Source organism: Mixophyes fleayi, chromosome 2, assembly GCF_038048845.1.
Source record: "Mixophyes fleayi isolate aMixFle1 chromosome 2, aMixFle1.hap1, whole genome shotgun sequence".
In the NCBI taxonomy this organism is placed as follows: Eukaryota; Metazoa; Chordata; class Amphibia; order Anura; family Limnodynastidae; genus Mixophyes; species Mixophyes fleayi.
Window position 1 is genome coordinate 37,934,173 of NC_134403.1, and position 7,830 is coordinate 37,942,002.

Here is a 7,830-nt window from a genome sequence, read left to right on the forward strand (position 1 = left end):
GTCCAGGTGCATCCTGCATTCCTGTTGCCATAGAGATCTCTGCTCTGCATCCTGCAACCAAGTCCCTTGTGGTGTCCACCTCTTTGAGTTAAGTTATCACTCCTTGAGAATAAGTCCTGGGGACATGTGAGTAGTGATGACCATATCTGGTTCCATGGGAAAGGGGGTTGCTAAAGGTGAAGCTCTTGTCTACAACAGGTTCTGATAACTCAACCGGTAGGGGGATTTGTGGCAACACCCAGTTTTTAACAAAACATCTAGAAAGTCAATAGTGGCCTCTAATCTATAAGAGCTAAAACAGATATCTATTCAAATTTTCAACAACTAAAAAGCTAAAGAGATTTGCATTCTTCCATTTAAAATGTAAGGACAATGCACCACATTGCCTAGGTGAAACTCCTCTGGTGCACCTAGCCAATGAAGTTTTCTGGCTTATTTTTCAACTGGGAACTAAGCATCCTTTCTTTCCACAATATAGACAGAGACCGATGGTTTATTTACCTTTTTTTTCTACTGGACATGATGATGGCAAAGCATCAGAGGGTGTGGTTGAGGGTCACTCTTGATGTCTGTCCCTGATGCAATAATTAATTTTAATAGACAGATTCATACAGGCTGTCACGGGCACTAGGAGTCTTTGCCCAGGATATCACCAGATGATGGACTTACCAGAGTAATATAGTTGGTACTATGGTTCTCTGGTAGCAGGGTGACAACGGAACAGGAGAAACAGCAGATGGTGAGAGAATGCTCGAGGAAAGTCTATGACTAGCAGCAACTGGTAATGAGTAGATGAATGTACACGAGGAACCAGATGGACAAGGAAACGTGAGGAAAGTCAGTGGTCTGCGTATAGCAAGTTGTACCACTGCTATAGTGAGGAGGAATGTCCAGGAGTAGCGAGGAGGTAGTGAGAGTCAGCGGTCTGCGTATAGCAAGTTGTACCGCTGTCAATAGTGAAGGAATGGAATCCAGGTGAAGTAGGTAACGGGGAAGTCAGTGGTCTGCGTATAGCAAGTTGTACCACTGCTTATGTGAGAGGATACTTTAAACTGGTGTCACAGGGAACAGGAGTCAGTGGTCTGCATCAGCAAGTTGTACCACTGCTATATATATGTGAGGAGGGGCACAAGGAGATGAATGTAAAGCAGAGTATACACGGGACACACAGAACTTGATCCCACGATGATATCCACAATACAACGATAACTGACAAGCACTGCTTGAAGTATACAAAGTCACAATAACTATCCAGGCAATAGTAAACAAAGTCAATGGTAACAATAGCTTCAGTGGATCGGAGGCTCCGGAGGAGAACACAACTCAGTCCAGATGGATATGCAATACAAAAGCAAAGTCAATGGAAAGTATGCATACCGCGGTTCAGGAGAGCAGGCTGTCAGAGAGACGTGCAGGGATACCTGAACGGCTGAAGGCCGGCAGGAGGAGAGACCACTGGAGGGTGGAAGCGGTAATCAGGTTGGTGCAGCGCACGGCAGGTAAACCAGAATCAACGAAGCAATACTCAGAAAGCAGTAGAATGTGGAACTGGAAACATGAAGAACACGGGAGAGTTGAGGCTGTCTGGTATCCAGTAGTAGCAGTGGAGGCAGCAGGGAGAAGGCACGCTGAACACGGGAGAGTAGAGGCGGTCTGGAACCCTGTAGTAGTAACGGAGGCAGCTGAGAGTTGACACGATAACACAGAAGCGTTGAGACGATCAGGATCTCTGTAGTAGTAATGGAGGCAGCGGATAGGAATCAGCTGAGTGCAGGCACGATGAACACAGGAGAGTTGAAACGAACAGGAACTCTGTAGTAGTAACGGAGGCAGCGTATAGGAATCAGCTGAGTGCAGGCACGATGAATACCGGAGAGTTGAAACGAACAGGAACTCTGTAGTAGTAACGGAGGCAGCGGATAGGAATCAGCTGAGTTCAGGCACGATGAATACCGGAGAGTTGAAACAAACAGGAACTCTGTAGTAGTAACGGAGGCAGCGGATAGGAATCAGCTGAGTGCAGGCACGATGAATACAGGAGAGTTGAAACGAACAGGAGTCCGTTAGTAATAGCAGATAGGAATCAGCTGAGTGCAGGCACGAGGAACACAGGAGAGCTGAAGTGGTCTGGAAACTACAATAGCAGTAAACAGGAATCAGCAAGAGCTGAATACACGAGGAACACAGGAACACCTTCAGAGGCTCATGGGGAATGAGACTCCAAGATCAGGCAACCAAGTAATGATCACAGGTGGTTTAAATAGGGAGGGTTGCCTGATCATCCAATTAAAAGCAACAGGTACTGAAGGTTTGATAAGGGCTGCACATGCGCAGACCCTCAGGATGGCGGAAGGCCACGGTTCCTGAACACACGGGAAATGGCACTCACAGTCCGGTGAGTGACACAGGCATAGAATGTCTCAGAAATAGAAACCATTTATTAAGGCTTCCTTAATAGATTCTGACAAGGCAGAGCTATACTGATTGTATACTGATAGGCAGCATCATTCCATTAAGGATCTAGTGGCCACCATTATAATTCTGAGCCTCATTCTATTGCTGATCTGTGACCTTTATTAAAGTGACTCACAGTATTCTAAACAGAAGGCCTCAACTGATTTCAATGCTGGGGATTGTGTGTCCAGACCAAAGCCTGTGTACATGAATGTTCACATAACATGGCTTTGATTTTGGTAGACCTTTGTTTCTCCATATCAGATGATCTTGACCTTAGTTTAAAATATAACTTACAGATTTTTTTAATTGTTGATATCCAGTGAAATATTTAGGTTAAATACATTTTTGATTCAAATTGAACTTAAGAAGGCATAAGCAGAAGACCCTGAATTGTCCTGGCTAAATCTAGTGTCAGAGTGACTACATACCCTCTAGACTCGCAATGATGTGCCCACACAAAGCAGGTCAAGGGAAATGGTCCACAGAAATGGACAAACAACCACCCTTCCCTCGCAGGCGGCAGCAACATATGGCTAATCAACGGTAGCACCATATGTATCAATCGCTGATTGCTGTGTTTTCCTACCACAGCTGTAGTCCTTTAATGGACAAATAGCCCATCCCCGAACAACCTAAGCCAGCTCCCTACCCTCCAATAGATCTGTTCCCTGTACAGTTACAAACCATCTTCAGTGAGATGAACCCCATCTTGTCTAAACAAGGAAGCCCATTCCTCTGTAATTAAGGGAAAGTTAATTACAAATGCCCCCGAAAGTCCTAACGACAGTGGACATCGGGCCGAATTTTATTTATTTAGTATTTATCATGGAGGCTCTCATAACAGGGGCACTTACATTAGCCCCTCACCTGAAAGGTGAACCCATTTGTGCTTGACGATTGACATGATCCACTGCAATCAAGGGGTGTTCCATTACCATTCCTTCAGAGCTCCTTAAATAAAATACCAGTGGACCTGTTCAGTTTTGCAGAGATCATCTAATATTGGAGCCACTAATGATTACCGACTGCAGATCCCAGGGATATATCCGACCAGCACAACTTACTGCTGGCCATCTAGGTTTGATCTCTCTAATTTCCAGCTTGATTTTAATCAGCAACTCAACTGATCCGGTGTAATCAAATCATTCACGCTGATAATTCCACTGTCTCTTCTACCACTAAACTACTTTCAGTTACTTCCTCTTTTGGTCTCTCCCAATGGACCTTATCTTCCTCACACTGTGATGGACACTCCATTGACCTTGTCTTCTCCTGTTACTGTTCCATCTGTAGTTTCCCCAACTTAGCATTACCACTCTCTGTCCACAACCTCCTTTTCTTCAGCCTCACCTTACCTCACGTCCTCTTCCTTGCACCCAAATCCACACATACATAATGATACCTAAGTACTCTTAAACCAATCCACTTCTCATCTTCAGTAAAACACTATTTTCATCCTATGTCTGCATTGTCCTGCCCTAATCAGGCTACCTCTTTCTACAGCAAAACATTCGCTTCAGCCCTAGAAAATGCAGCTCCAGCTACCACATACATTCTCCAATGATCCAAACCCCAACCATGGCACAACAAACAGACACGCTATCTGCAAAAGTGCTTCCTCAATGCTCCACTGGACGAAATCTCATTCCTATCCTGAATTAATCCTTTCATCTTACAGCACTGCCCTTTTAATTGCCAGACAAACATTCTTCAAAACTCTAATATCCACCCATTCTTCTAACCCACATCGCCTCTTTGCCACCTTCAACTCACTTCTCTGTCCACCTGTATCTCCTCCCCCTTCCTCCATCACTGCCCATGATTTTGTCACCTACTTCAAAGAAAAAATTGACACCATTCGACAAGATATTTCCTCATGCCAAATTCCACACTGTCCACCCACACTGCCCACCTTCACCTACTCTCCCCAACCCACACATTTTCTCCAGTAACTGAAGACAAATTCTCTACACTCATATCATCATCTCATCCTACAACCTGTCCCTTCAACCTTTTTCGCTCCCAAATTCTCAACTCCCTCTCCTCCACTGCATGCCCACCCCTAGTTCACCTCTTCAACCTGTCTCTCTTCACTGGCACATTTTCATCCTCCTTTAAACATGCACTCATCTCACCAATTCCAAAAAAAACCATCTCTCGATCCAACCTCTATCTCCAACTATCATCTATTTCTCTCCTCCCTTTTGCCTCCAAACTACTTGAGCAATTAGTGTAGAAACGCCTGTCTCGCGTTCTCTTCTCTCACTCCAATCTCAACTGTCTGCATTAAGGCTTCCGTCCCCAACTTTCCACTGAAATTGCTCACACAAATGTGATTGATGATCTACTTACTGCAAAGTCTAAGGGTCATTTCTCCATAAACACTCTCCTGGACCTCTGCTTTTGACAATGTTGATCACCCTCTTCTCCTACACACCCATCACTCCATTGGCCTTCATGACACAGTTCTTTCCTGGTTCACTTCCTACCTATTGAACCACATCTTTAGTGTTTCTACCTCTGGTACATCATCCCCTCCACTCCCACTATCTGTTGGAGTCCTGCAAGGCTCTGTTTTTGACCCTTTAGTTTTTTCATTGTACGCCACTTTGAGCACTAATTCCCTCATTCGGCCTCCAGTACCTCTGTCGATGACACCCAAATCGTTATCTCTTCTCCTGACCTATTCCATTCTGTTCTATCTCGTGTAACCAATGTTCTTTCAGCTATCTCCACATGGATGTCCCAATGCTACCTAAAGCTCAACATATCCAAAACAAAGTTTATTATCTTCCCTTATGCCAGAATCACCACCTCCTCAAATCTCCCCCACTGTCAATAACACCACAATTTACTCAGTCTCCCAAGCCCGCTGCCTTGGTGTTACACTTGACTCCACTCTCTGCTATAATCCTCACATCTAGACTCTATCTCAGTCCTGTCGACTCCACATTAAAAACACTGCCAGAATATGCCCCTTTCTTATTCAACATGCTACCTAATTTCTTATCCATTCTCGCATCATCTCCCATCTTGACTACTGCAACCTCCTACTTTCTGGCATTTCCGACACCTATTTATACACACTTCAATCCATCCTAAATGCTGCTGCAAGACTGATCTTCCTCTCTCACTGCTTCACATATGTTGCACCACTTTTCAAATCCCTACACTGGCTCCGTGTCCTCCAGAATCCAATTCAAATTGCTTACCCTTACCTACAAAGCCCTCAACAACACCATCTCATATCTCATATCAAAATACTCTCCCTCCGCACCTCTTAGATCTACTTCTGAACTGCGATTTGTCTCTTTTGGTAACCACCTCTCACTTACGTCAGCAAGACTTCTCCCATACTACTCCCCACTTATGGAATTCCCTACCTGACCAATCATGCTTTCCTACAGCCTTCAAATCTTTAAGCGTTCTTTAAAAATCCATTTCTGATAACGTCATCGCCAAGTGCATGTGACGTATAAACAAGTGGGCTACAGGATGGCTGCCAATTAAAGGAGAAAACATGATGAACTCCTCGCAGGGTACTGTGGGCAGCGATCCCATCATCCTTGCTACTGCTCGATATGACCACACAGTACATATCTGGCAAGCGCATAGCGGCATCTGCACATGCACAGTGCAACATCAAGATTCTCAAGTGAATTATCTGAAGGTGACCCCAGACCAGAGCATGATCACAGCTGCATGGTATAAGCACATCTGCATGTACGATCTTAACTCCAACAACCCGAATCCTGTCATAAACTATGATGGAGTGTGCAAGAACATCACATCTGTTGGGTTCCATGAGGATGGGTGCTGGACCCACACAGGAGGGGAAGCCTGTATGGCTAAAATATGGGACCTGAGGTCCCAGAAACCTTCAGTGTCAGTGAATTTTCCAGGTGAACACACCGATCAACTGCATTTTTCTCCATCTCAATCAGGCTGAACTCATTATTGGTGACCAGAGTGGAGCAATTCATATATGGGATCTCAAAACCGACCAAAACGAGCAGCATATTACTGAGGCTTATGCGTCTGTCAATTCTGCCCACATCGACCAGATGCCAGTTACATGGCGGCCGTCAGTAGCTCGGGAAACTGCTTTGTTTTGAACCTGGGTGGAGGCCTTGGTGAAGACCCGACACAGTTCATCCCCAAAACAAAACTCCCTTTACACAAACACTGCGTGTTCCGCTGTAAATTCAGCCCACACTCCACACTCCTGGCCACGTGTTCAGCTGATCAGACCTGCAAAATATGGAGGCCCTCAAATTTCTCACTGATGACAGAGCTGAGTATTAAGAGCAATAATCGTGGAGAAACGTTGCGACAGCATCATCCGATTACCTAGCTTGACTTTGGTGTGTAGAGACCAAGATAGAATACAGTGGGCACCATAAGGCGGTAGTGTGTCTCCCTTAAAGATCAATGACAGTGTGCTGGGGTAACAAGAGACTGGATACAGCAGGCACTGGCTTCTAGGGTTCAGTCCGGCTATCACTAACAGCATGCCACCAGGTTAACAGGACATAAGAAAAGCTTGCACTTGGACAAAGATTATGTCAGACTTTGGACTCTTCACTTGGTAATAATACTGTTTTTGAGTCCAGGATTGATTGACAGCAGAGGTATCGCATGTTGGCTGCGCACTGACCGGCAGAGTAAATCTTTATAAAACAATTTTGTCATTACAGGTAAAATATGTTTGGGGATTGCTCCACTCCTGTTTTTATAATCTGTGCAATAGTTGTTCAAATAAAATAATTTCTTTTTTAACGCTTAACTTATCCCTGATTATACTTTTCACACTAAAACACCCTCACAGCTGTCCCAATCTCCAGTCTAAGCCACTTCTTGTTTCAACTGTGCCCTCTTCCACTTAGAATGTAAGCTCTCTATTTATTTTGTCTGCCTTGTATGTCCTTGTTTTCCCTACTGTAGAGCGCTGTGGAGCACTGTGGCGCCTTACAAGTTTACGATAATAATAATGATAATAATAATTCACTCCAAGAAGTACGACAAGTATGTCGAGAGGGCCTCAAGTCTCAACCTCTAAGACTAACCAGCACACACACTTTTTAACCAACCAAGGAATCTCAACAGGGTGGGGAAAAGAAGACCACATATGGGTCATATAGTGCCAGGATGCCCAGAACACATATGGATGACCAACCACCCATATCTGTGTCGTCTAAGAGTACACCTACAAACAAAACACCTTCACTTCAAATGTTGTCTGGATGGACAAATAAACAACATACACCAGCAAAGAGTCGCTGGGTAAAAGGAGGAGGGGTAGGGGTGGACGGGGGTTGGGTGCAGTAACCCATATGAAGGTATAAAACCTCGGAGGCGCTTAGCTAATCAGGC

General features: G+C 44.8%; 1 pseudogene; it reads left to right on the top strand.

Annotated features, from left to right (window-relative positions):
* Positions 1-5,980: 5,980 nt before the first annotated feature.
* On the top strand, positions 5,981-6,908 carry LOC142140070 (target of rapamycin complex subunit lst8 pseudogene; annotated as a pseudogene).
* Positions 6,909-7,830: the final 922 nt, after the last annotated feature.